Raw genomic sequence first — 13,462 nt, 5'->3', positions numbered from 1 at the left:
TATAATCACTTGTTTATCTTATGCCCAACAAAGATATAGTTCATATACTTGTAAACAATTTTCAATTTATTCAACCAAGCATGATTCGTCCAAGAAAAATACCAACACCATGTTATCACATATATAGGGGCGGTATAATAATATGAAAAATTATTGGTCAAAAATTGCATGGACATAACTATGAATGGGGCCCTTCACACCCATAGGTAAGAACTTACATGGACATAACTTCCAAAGCTCAACCAATATTTAAATGAGAAACGTTTCCTTTTTTTTTACCGGAAAAACTAAAAATTAAAATTAAAGAATATATTCTATCGGTGAAATCATATATAATCACTTGTTTATCTTATGCCCAACAAAGATATAGTTCATATACTTGTAAACAATTTTCAATTTATTCAACCAAGCATGATTCGTCCAAGAAAAATACCAACACCATGTTATCACATATATAGGGGCGGTATAATAATATGAAAAATTATTGGTCAAAAATTGCATGGACATAACTATGAATGGGGCCCTTCACACCCATAGGTAAGAACTTACATGGACATAACTTCCAAAGCTCTAGGTGTATTGTCACTCGAATTTGAAATTTTTCCTCCGGTGAGAATTGAAAATTTCACCGAAGGCGAAACTGAAACTGTTAAACCCAAGAAATACCCACACGCCTTTGTATAGGGATCTGGTTTGATTGTGGTGGAAGTTAATATTATAACTAAATAAGGTAAAAGAGTGTGAATAACGTTTGCAATAATTCGTAATAACTAAGAGAATTTACAATGTTATAACTAAAGAATTAATGTGCAATGGCTGAATTTCTAATAAATTTTATACTTACATAAATAATTAGGACTTTTAATTAATGTTACTTTTTTTATAGTTATTATATTTCAATTAAGTGTAGGGACAAAATGAAAATGTTTATTTCATGTTATTGAATATAAAATTTATTTTGCATTAATGAAAATATTTATCTCATAAAAATTAGCTATTAAATAAATAATAAAAATTAAACTAATACAAACTTCAATTAGCATTATTATAGATTATATGAACTTTTCTTCGTCTAAAATACTGAAATATTAAGAAATAGTAAATAGTAAATAAGTAAAACAAAAGGGCAATGTTTATATACTAATAACTATTTTGAAGCAAATTTCCTGACAATCTATATCACATAGGTAAAGTTGATATATAAAGTCATTCTTTTGAATTGAGCATCAAAAAGACAGATCGTGACAATTCTCTAACTCTTGAGAAGTTTAATAATTTTGAAAAAAGATATTCAGAAGCATATATCTACATCATAAGAGAAATTCTTAACAAAAATATATTGGAACATTACATACTATTATTTATATTAAGCAAAAAAATAATTATTATATCATCAAAAATATTTTCCAGAAGTACTCGAGGTTACGGAATACACCCTATTATGATAGAACAATTTACTTCATAATATAGTTGTACCTCATATTCCTCTATACTTCGAACTCAGTCAACGACAACAAATCACACGAAATTTTTAAAATGCAAGAAGAAGAAGAAGAAGAAGAGTAGAAGATTAAAAAAATTGTGGTTAAAAAATGAGAGGAAGCCCCTCTATTTATAGTCAACAAAGGATAGTACGAACAAGTGTTTTTTGTGTCTTATCATTAAAGTCATGACCTTTCCGAGAAGTCACAACCCTTTGGAAAAGTCACAACTCTTTGAAAAAGTCAGAACTCATCGGACAAGTCAGAACTCATCGAAAAAGGTCACAACTCTTTGAAAAAGGTCACAACTTATCGCAAAAGTCACAACTCATTGAAAAAGTCACAACTTAAGTTAGGGAGGGATATAATAGTAATTTAACTTTCAAGTTAGGAGTTCATGTTTTTAAGGTAATAGAGATAGATATAGATATAGAGATCTATCACATTTAAGCAACCATCACTAAGTATATCTTAGTTAAGTATATTTTTTCCTTCTTTACTTTAAAATAGTTCTAGTGGATTGAACTTCTCTTAGTTATCCCCAATAACTGACAGTTAGTAACCCTTTATATAGTTACTCGTAACTCTTTATACGGCTACCAAATGTTATGTGTCTTGTTATGACAATTTTAACAACCGTTTGTATGAATGCTCATCACTCTTTATACGGTTACCATTCCTGTTTTGACTCATTATGGTAAAATTATCATCCCTTTGTACGGTTGTTTGTATTCTTTTATACGGTTATCATTTATATATATGTTGTGCCTCATTAGGACAAAAATAATAATCCTTTGTACGATTATCATGCATGTTGTCTCTTATTATAGCAAAATTAGCAACCCTTTATATATGGTTACTCGTAACCTTATTTGTGATTACCATTTCATTAAACATTACATCAATCTTAAATCTTTTAATTTTAATGTGGTTATGCCACTTGAAGAACATCATAGCATTCTCAACTTTAAAGTATCAAAAGAATCAAACATCTACGAGTTTCATAGAAAATATAAAGAAAATTCTAAACTTGCATAAGTTTATCAGTAAGCGGGAGCTTGGACACATAGTTTAATAATTTTATTACATATAAATTGTGAGCTTACTCGCTCTAATTAATTAATTCACAATATCATTAAAAAATATACATTTAACTGAAAATCTTATAAATATGACATATTGATGTTTGTGGAAAAAAAAAAAACTTTTAGTAAAAACAAGTGCTATATATACTCACTTCAAGATTCTACCTCCCTAAGAAATTAACTTCTCAGTGTGGCAACAAAACATGAATGGCAACTTTGCCTGTATAACTCAGCAGGAGCTTTAATATTTGCGCATGTTTTGGCTTCGTTTTTTTTAATTATAATTCCCTTTTTTCTTTAACTATTGAAGCCAACATCTTTTCCCAAATTTCTTTGCTCACCGTGTCTAATGCAACTAAAGGTCGCTTCAAGTAAATTTGTCTTTTGTTAATATATGTTTGCCGACGTGAATAAGATTCCAATATTCCTATTAATTCAAGTTAATTTACTTTGTGGGGTTTGGCCATTTGGAAACTCCATCAAGTTTTATTTTCCTCTAGTTTCTCTCTTATTGTGTGCGACTATTTTGTCAAGGCCAAATACATAAACAGACTCTTAAACTTATCACTAAATTATAGTTTAGCACTCTAACTCAAATTTGTTCCATTTAGACATTTCTTTCCAAAGAACCAACAAAGTGGGATGTGTGTACTTCACACGCCATGAAATGACACAAAAGCCAATTAAAAACACATACACAACTCCTCTAACTTTCCCTCGTGTTTCATTTTTACACTCTATCTTAGCTTTGTTCCATTTTAACCCTTCAACTCTATTTTTTATATACCATTAAAACACAAAATACTAATTTTATGATTTCTTTATTTTTATTTATGTTCTTCATTTCAATTTTTCATTTTAAAAATCACGTCATTAGTTTTAAAAAAACAGAAATTCACAGATGAACATCAATTTTTGGTGAAAAATAATCTACGTAAGCGTGTTAGTTTTCTTTCTAAAATAACTAATTAAATTAAATAACATCACATATTTTTTTCATATCCAATCTATCTGGATTTAACTCAAATACTAGCTTTCTAACTTTTCATTCAACTAAATACGACTAAAAAAATTATTTTCATTGCAAACTAATAACACTACTAAAAAACACGACAAACTTCATTGTGTTGTCATTGATTTTATTTTAAAAACAAATCGACACACTTTCGTCGGTTATTTTTCACGCAAAAATCTAGGAAACTCTCAAAAGGAAATTGTTCCATTTAAAAAAAAAACAATGATCATTCGTCAATTTTTAATTTTTAGAAGACTAATGACGAACACTAATTTTAAAAATGTAAAATTACAGTTGAAAGCATATATAAAAATAAAGAAATCATAAAATAAGTATTTTGTGTTTAAATGGTACATTAAAAATAGAGTTGAAGGGTCAATTTTTATGTCACGACCCGAGCCTACACCCTGGACGTGGCTGGCAGTCAAGAACTATTGTTAGTCCCCAAGCGAACCCAGGCTGACTACAAATGGAAGACTAACTTAAGCATACAAAAGCTTAAAAACTAAATATAATTCATGAAACTCAAATACAAAGCTTTAACTCAAATGAAAAATTCTGAATAAAAATAAATTATTCAACTCGCCATAAATTAGGCAACTTAAGTCTTTAAAACATTTACTAAAATAAATGAACAGACTTCTAAAACTCGATTGTCAATCTATGAAGTCTCTAAAAGACAAAGATGAAAGTCGGGACAAGATCCACGAAATCCTAACAGCTGATATAACTGAAGGTAAAAGTGGAACCCTCCTGAAGCAAAGAGGTTCACCATAGCTATCTCAAACTCCATATGGTATCAACGATGCTCTTGTTGATGACCCTGAATACCTGTATTTGCATCATGAAATGATAGCAAGCCAAATAACTCAGTACGTGGAATGTACGAGCATGTAAGGGGAATTCTAAAGCATAAACATAGTCTTGAACTTGATAAAAAGGAAACATACTTACCTCTTCTAAACTCACTCAACTCAACTCAACTCAAGAATAAGATACTCAACTCATAGATATGATCCTCAACTCAAAGGTAAAATATTCAACTCAGTGAACTAAGGTTCAACTCACTAATAATATATTCAATTCAGTGAAAGAAGGCTCAACTCAATAATAAGACACTCGACTCTTGGTACTCAAACTCTGGATACTCAACTCAATATAAAGCAACAATAAGAGATGCAATATATGGAAAGTTTCTAAATAGTAGAAAACAACTCAATTTATTTAAGAATACAGTATACTCAGTTTGTATGCAAGGATAAAATATAAACTTTGTTTGTATATGAAAATACAAGTAAAATCTGTGTATATAAAAATACAAATATCTTTGTGGTAATTTCTCTAACCGACAACCATCACTCTGAGCTATGTGATGATACATCGTCTCACCCACCCTGGCAGAACTGTCATATACTTTTCCAGGGTATAAGGCCTACTCACTAAGTGGATCCACTAGTCTATGCTAAAAAGCATTAAGGAATCATCTAAAATTATGACCCTTTCTACCCACGTTCGCCACATGGTTTATGGGGGCTGTGAGTTATCTAAACTCTCCCTCATATCGCTGCTCAATTCAACTCCCAAAATATACTAGCTCAAATGTTTAAAAACATAACTCTTACTGTGGTTTGAAATAATTACTCAAAAACTAGCCCAAAGGCTCTCTAGGAAATCAATGTTTCCTCTCTTGCCTAATTGTGAAAGCATTTACTCTTTACTGAAAAACTAGCTCGAAGGCTCTTTTGGAAATCGGTGTTTCCTTTCTTGATTAAATGTGAAAACATTTTAACTCTTGCAAATACTTAGTTCCCATATACCCTTTAAAGAAAAGAACTTCACTTTTACTCTTTCTCAGCTCAATGCTCAAGTCTTTAAAACAAGTTTAAAACAATTGTAAAAGACCTCTCAAAATAAGGTTCATGCCGAATTGTGGACGTGAACAACTCGATCCAAGGTTTTCAATAACCATACATAGAACTCAATACTCGAAACTCAAGAACTTCAATGATTATAGTCGCTTCAAGAAAGCTTTACTCAAAGGGTTCATGTGGAATTATGGGCATGAACTACTCAACTCAAAGACTCAAATATACTTCTCATTTCAAGACTGCTTGACTTATAGGGTTCATGCAGACTTACGGGCATAAATTACTCAACTTAAGGACTTCATGGGTAACGTGTAATAGTCCCATGCTTAGGAATATAATCTAAAAAGGGTTAGAAACTCGATACTCAAGACTTAGAACTTGATGATACTACTCCTCTCAAAGAAACTCAAATGATGGAGTTTATGCAGAATTTATGGGCATGAACGACTCGATTCAAGGGTCCAAATAACAATATGGAACTCAGGTATATGACTCTTCTTATTGTCATACTTACTTCCTCAAAACTTAGCATAAATCGACAGTTGATCTCAAAGGATTTAGAATTGAACTCAAAAACTTTGTTAAACTCTACTCTTAAATCTTTCTTGAATTTGAATTATGAATTCAAGAGTTCTAATTCATGATATGAATGATCTCAATAACAATATAGCAATTGGATAACTAGGAATAGAACTTTTAAAAGAAACATGAACTCAAGAACTCAAAATCAACTTATATAAAAAATACTCAAATCTAGGGAAAGTATCCTAGATTACTCTTTTACTGATCTGAAAGTAGATGTAGGGCGTGAGGACGAACTAGTCCAACATTATGATAGTCTTACATACCTGGAAGAATGAGTTTCTTGAAGAATCTAGAAGAAGAACTTGATTAGAATCTTTAAAACCCTAGCTTGAAATTAAACAATCAAGAAAACCTTTCTTGAGATTCTTGAATTAGTTTCTTGAAATCTCTATGTCCAAAAACTGTGTTTTTCATTAGTGATTCATAATTATATAGAAGAATTTGAGTTGGAAAGAATAGAATTCTTGGAGAAAAACTTACCTTGAAGAAGAATCTTGAAAAAGATAGGAAGAATTTTGAAAAAGATTGAAAGAATCTTGAATGGAGTTTTCTACTTTGATATTTCCTTAGGATTTTGTCTTAGGGTGTGAGAGAAAAGTGAATGATGGATTAAAAGATGAAAATCTGAATGTTTTGAGTCTTTTACTAGTCAGAAACTCATTTAGGGATTTCTTGGAGGTAAAAAAAACAAAAACAACCCTTTTAATGTTTTCCCATCAGCTAATTCGTAACAACACTGTATATGTTACTAAAATAGTCATAACGTTTTACTCAGAAATTGAATTGACACGAAATTTGTGGCGTTGGAAAGTAGATTAAAATACCTTTAATTGGAAAGGTTATGACTCAGGTAACTATTTATATTCCAAGAGATATGGTCATCCGCTGTCGCACCCTATTTCGAACCGGCCGAAACAGTTCACAACATAATATGGCTGACACTCTGATTTTGGAAAAAAATGTTTTGTTTGTTTTAGAGTCGCCTCCTAAATTTTAAGGAAAATAGTAGGAAAACCATTTTTTAAATATGTAAATGTAAACTCTGTTTAGATTTGCGAAACCAATGAGATTCTGAGTAAGGGTTTTGGTTACTCGAGGGGAAGGTGTTAAGCATCCCTCAGAGCCTATCCGAAGATAGTCCTTAAACTTAATTTAGGAAAATATAATTAGGAAAACGTGTTTATTTATTTGTTTTAAAATCAATGATAATTAAATTTTATTATATTTAAGAAAAGAGTAAAATACAAGTTACGATAAATATATATGTCTATTAAATAAACTAATGGTAGTATGTTTATCATATAGTAATAAATAAATGTACTAAAGTGTATGATAATTTTATATGTTAAAAAAATATAGATGTATCTTATATAAACTTATCCTAAATATATAAATGTTGAGTTTAAAGGATATGAAAATTTGTCGTTTCATTTATATATAGAATTAAGACGTGAAAGAAAATAAAATAAAATGAGATAATAATTGAGTATAAATATGTAGTAGTATGTGTAAAATATGTTTTTAAATGGAAGTACATAAAATGGAGTTTTCTAAAAATAAACAAATACAACAAATAATAATGATACTAAATGTTAAAATATTATATAAAGTTTGTGATCTTAAGCATGGTATGTACACATAGGTTGTTTAAAAAATATGAATATTCATTATTTATTTATATGTTGGAAAAATTGACAATAGATTCTATGTAGTAAAATAATATGTATATGAAAGTATAGGGATTTATAAATTATAAAAATGAATAAGTAACTTTGTAAAAGAGATAGTAGATAATAGAAAAATAATATAAAGGGTAACAAAATACTAAGTCATGTATAGAGAAAACTAAGTATAAAATATAGAATTTTGTACCTTTTTGCGTATGACATATAAATATATATGTACCTTGTAATAGTAACATATGTACAATAAATATACCTTGCGTTTTTCTTTTTAAAAATCTGAAATCTCAAATATAAAAATTAGAAAGATGAATTAAAAAAATAAAAATAAAAATTGTCATATCAAGTTAAATAAAGATGAATTTAATGGTTGAGTTACTTGCGACACTTCCTAGTTTAGAATTATTACCTATTTTAAAATTCCAATTAAGATGATAAAAAAAACCAAGGCATATAGCTAACCATTTTTTAACTAATTCCTAAAGAGGCGTATATACCTATACATATATTTTAAACTTATACTTGCATCAAATTTAGCTTCTTTATATTAAAGAAAAGGTTTGCTTTATGCGTATAAATAAATGATTAAACGACATGTCATTATTTTATATCTATAAGTGTCAGATGAACTAAAGATCAACCGAATGAAATGAACTCTAGATTATTTTAGATCAAATAAATATATCTTTTTTTTTTATCAAAAGCTACACAAACATATATTCGGAGTAATACAAAGTTAGTTAAATAAATGTGAATAAGAAAGTAATGAGGAAGGTAAGGAGCTAGATACTATAAGTTCCTATTGGAGGAACAAGCTTCCGATGATTTAGACCCCTGAGCGCTACGATAGTCCTAATAGCTGTTGACCCAATATTTTGGGTCAATAACGAGTTCCAAAATAGAACTCCAGCTCCCGAGTGTACATGAAATAAAAGAGATTGAATTAGCGTCTTAATTCCAGATGGGTTAAATAAATAAGGATGAGGAAACTTATAAGAAGAAGAACTTGCAGTGAAAATAAATACACGCTATATGCTTCGAAAGAGGGAATGAGAACAAAATTAGACATAATATATCAATAGGCAAAGATCAGTGATAGCATGCCAGACAACGATGTCCTCAGTCATGAGCAAATATGTGCCTGTACCTTCTTATATATGCTTGAAAACTATATCATGTTTAAGTATAATCTCAAAAGAAACAATGTAATTCTAACTCTACATATATAAATTTTGTTAACTCCAACTTGATATTCACGAGATTTAAAGACAAAAGTTTATAGGTTCCAGGGAAAAGATTGTTATTTTTTGGTCTATGGTAGGAAGGTCCTATCATGTTTTTAATATTTCCTGAAGCATACCAAAATTCTACCAGTTCGATGCACTATAAGTCAATAGAGGTACACAAATCTCTCAAAAAAGAACATAAACATACTCCGACGAAATAGGAATCTTAAACGGTGAACTATAAATTGAACTAACTTCACTCTAATCTGGAGAGGATTTAATTAAATGGAAACAAAAAGTGTATGTTATAAACTTGAAATCAGTGACTACAATATTCTGCCACGAGTTATATAGATCGCATCCATTGACCACGCAAGCATACAATCAGCCACAACTAGGTACACATAACAAAATGACTTTCAAACCATGTTTAAGTATTCACCAATGAAAAATATATCAGATTTCTATTAACTTAAAGTTGCAGAGTTTAAGACATGCTGGTTAACACAAAAATGACTCTTATTTTACTAGTATAAAAGTTTCTCTCAGAAAGCTCAATATTAGGACAGCCCCATTGACGATTTTTGAGAAAAAATAAATAAATAAAAGAAAACTAGGGACGATGAAATGATAAGGCAAAAATATATTCAACTGGTCGCACATATCCAAGAGTATAATAGCATACTAGTTTCGACTCGACAAACTTCTTTAAAAGTAATCCCGGTATTTTTGTTTCCATACAACAAAGCCATATTTCTTTTGATAGAACTCAATTCAAACAGAGCAAACACTAACATTTATAATCACCGTCCATTCAGTAACAAGCTTTAAAACAAAGTATCCAGCTTAAATTTTGTCAACACATGAACACGGACCAGATTTCTGAAACAATGGCTGCCTGTTGGGACAGACAACTGGAAGAAAATTTGGACACAAAGTTAAGCGCTTTCAAACTTTTATATTAACATTCCAAAATTTTGAAAAGTTAAAATACAGAAAGAGCATTATCGGACACATCTGTAGAGATTGGGACATGCTATGAATATTGAGAACTCAAAACAAGCAGCAGTGGAGCTATGGACCTCCAAAAAGGGACATAGCGGGAACTAAGTGACAAATCACACAACTAATTTGTGAATTTTCTGAATAGGTAAAGGGATCAAAAGTCATTTAAATTTAACAAAGGGATCTGCGAAGAGAGAAACTGAAGTTGTTACACCCAAAAGACAATAAGACAATTCCACATACAACTATCACATTAGGTAGTTTCTGCAACTCCTACGCCTATTTAAAATGATGCCGACAGTAGCAAGCCAAGTGAACCCAAACGACTTCTAGTCGTTTGCCTAATGTGAAACTTAAACGTGGATAATGAAGAGCGAAACCCAACCAGGCCAAATTTTGGAAAGAATCAGATTATGGAACTCAAATAGGTAGACCTAACGTGAAAAGAACATGACAATTGAATCCAAACTATCGAGAAGCTGACAATTAGGCGACATTAGCATTATTTAGATGCGAAGTGAATTTAGCCGAGCACAACTCATCACTACAACATGAGTAAGGTATAAACAAATATTAGACGACCAAAGATGTCGTTACCAAGATGCTACAACCAACAAACCCAATATAATCAATATTTACTCATATCAACAACAGACACTCAGTTGTCAGGGGATCACCATACATTCAAACAGTAAAAATGCGGAGAGCTATGAAAGATATCCAGATGAATATAAAAGCAATGGAAGAAAAAAAAATCTAAAGAGCAAGCCAGTATTTACATTTAGTAAAACAAAACACACATATAATCAGATTGATAAATCAACCGCCCCTCTGATCGACACCAATCTTTACTAACATTTTTATAACAAAATGAGTTTAGATAGGCAAAATTGAGATAACGACACAGAAACTATATTCTTATTTCCAAAGAAAAATGAAAACAAAGTGTAAGACGAGGGTGATTACTGACCTTGTATAGGGCAGCGAACTAAGGCTTTGATGTCAAGGATTCTGACCTCGATCTTACTTGAATTCGAACCCCAAAAAAAAATCGAAAACAAAGAGAAGAGAAGAGAAATTGTGTATCAAACTGTAACCTTTTGAAATTTATTGTTTCTATATGTTCTTATATCTATTGTTGCATTCTTGATTGCTGTTCTTATCCCTTTTTTTCTCTATCATCCTTTTCAAAGGAGAGCCAAAGTTCTCCTCTTTATAGCCGATTTGGGGCCTCTACTACATTCAAAAAAAAAAAAAGTGATGGAACCTTACACCCATCAGATTAAAGGGCCGACTAGCCCCAAATCCGATGGTTCTTCATGCCTTTCTTCTTTTCAGGTGTGGCAGTGCTGGTGGGAAGGCTTTTGAGGTCTGTTTTGGTTCATAAAAGATGATGGAAGGGATGTAAAGTTGATGGGAAGAGGTTATGATTGACGGACGGCGGATGGACCTGGCCAAAAACCACCAGAAATTGCCATTTTCCGACGGTTCATAGCCGTTCTTCGGCAGAGATTGATGGGAGAGGGGCGTGAAAGGTTCCTGGGGAAGAAGGAAAACGTTTTTGGGGAAGGAAAAAGTTCTGGGAAAAAGAAAAGTGTGGCTGATGGGTTGTACTTATTTTGGGAAAAGATGAAAACAATTTGGGATTTAATTTGGGCCGTCCGATCATTTGATCGGACGGTTGGTAAAAATAAAGAGTTTAAAAATAAATAATTATTATATATATATATAATAATAATAATAATAAAAGGATGAATTAATTAAGGCCGTTAGATTAGATTGTTGCAAGATTAGCTTATTTGATAAAATTAATCACTCTTAAAATTAAATTAACATAAATTAGTAAATCATCAATTAACTAAGCTTTCTAATTTTAATAAATGTACGTAAAATATCTATTGCGACAAAGGAATTATATTTGAACCAAAATAGATTCAATTCTTAAGAAGAACAACATTTATTTAAAAATGAGAAAGTAAGTAGTAATATAATATATTTAATTTTTTATAAGAAATAACATTTAAGAAATAAATTTATCAAGTCAAATAAATAATTAAAAAAAAATTGTATTCCTATGAAAAATTTCATAACATATATATTTTATTATTATTATTATAATTATTACTATAGTTAAATGTGGAGAGCCAAAATTGGGTGTCAACAGTCATCTGAAGTTGACCGAAGTAGAATCTTGCATCAAAACTTAATCAATAAGGAAACTTCAAGAACACATATCAAGAACTTAGCAAGAAATTAAATTGCTCAATATTTATGGATAGATTCACAAAAGAAATTCATGATTGGCGTGTGGGTGAATAAATCCAGCACTATGGAAGCTTACATACTTCTTAGGGGACAAACCCATGGCGAAAATCTGCAACAAAACTCAAGAACCTCGACGAACGCCTTGATCCTTTACTCTTTTCTCCTCTTTTCTATTCTTCAACTCTCAACTAAAACCCTAAGCATTTATTGGGATTATAAAATTGAACCTAATAGGATTGGACCCTTAAAACCTTACTAAAAATGAATTAAATCTGGTTGGGTAAAGGAAAGAGCAAAATACCCCTTACTATTTTCGGGTAACTTTCCTTAACTGGACAGCTTGACTTCAAAAGGGCGTATCTCACTCATCCGACCTCGAAACTTAGCAAACTCCTTGGCGTTGAAAAGATAATTCAAAGAGCTTTCATTATCAATCTTGTAGCCTATCTAAATCATCATGTAATAAGAGTTATGGTCATTTTAATTTGACCCAAAACTCATAACTTAGGCATAACTTGCAAAATTTAAGATTTAACTATTTCCAATTTAGTTTTTTTTTCGGAACTCAAGGTGCTACATCTAGTGACCTTAACACTTAAGAAATTTTAAATTGCTCTGAAAAATTACTCTCTATGAAGGATGGTTCAATTCATAGCTCAAAATTTTTCAGGGTGTTACAATATCTCCCCATTGGGATCATTTGTCCTCGAATGACGACTGGACTGGGTATGGAATGGGGATACTCTTACTAAGGTCTGATTCTAATGGTATGCTCTTATTATATTCAAGATTAACCCAAATCCTTACCACCACATTGGGCTCATACAAAGAACCACCTAATGTTTAACAACACCACATTCAAACTTAGTACTCTAACAACCCCTTGGACTCCTACTAACCAACTCCTTCGGAACCAACTAAGGGTTCTCATTTAACTATTTTTCATAGTAAGACCTAATCCTCCTCATCTATAACTTTAGACGGAATTATTACCCCATCATTATCACGATAGGAACATTAACCTTCTCTCTCTAACATCTCTCTATTTCTAAAAGAACCTGTGAAAAGATAACTCCCATACTCTTTGGAACTCATTACGATCTTATTCTCGAACACTTGACTTGATTTCTCGTCTCGTCATCTCCCCCTTAGGTCTAAAGCTAACACTTGAAAGCTATGGACCTATTCCACATTGACAACTCAATTATGCTGTCTAGGCACACATGAAAAATTATAACTTAATTGGAACC

Source organism: Solanum tuberosum, unplaced genomic scaffold, assembly GCF_000226075.1.
Source record: "Solanum tuberosum cultivar DM 1-3 516 R44 unplaced genomic scaffold, SolTub_3.0 scf00001, whole genome shotgun sequence".
In the NCBI taxonomy this organism is placed as follows: Eukaryota; Viridiplantae; Streptophyta; class Magnoliopsida; order Solanales; family Solanaceae; genus Solanum; species Solanum tuberosum.
The sequence above is the reverse complement of the archived record's forward strand: the minus strand, read 5'-3'. Positions refer to the sequence as shown.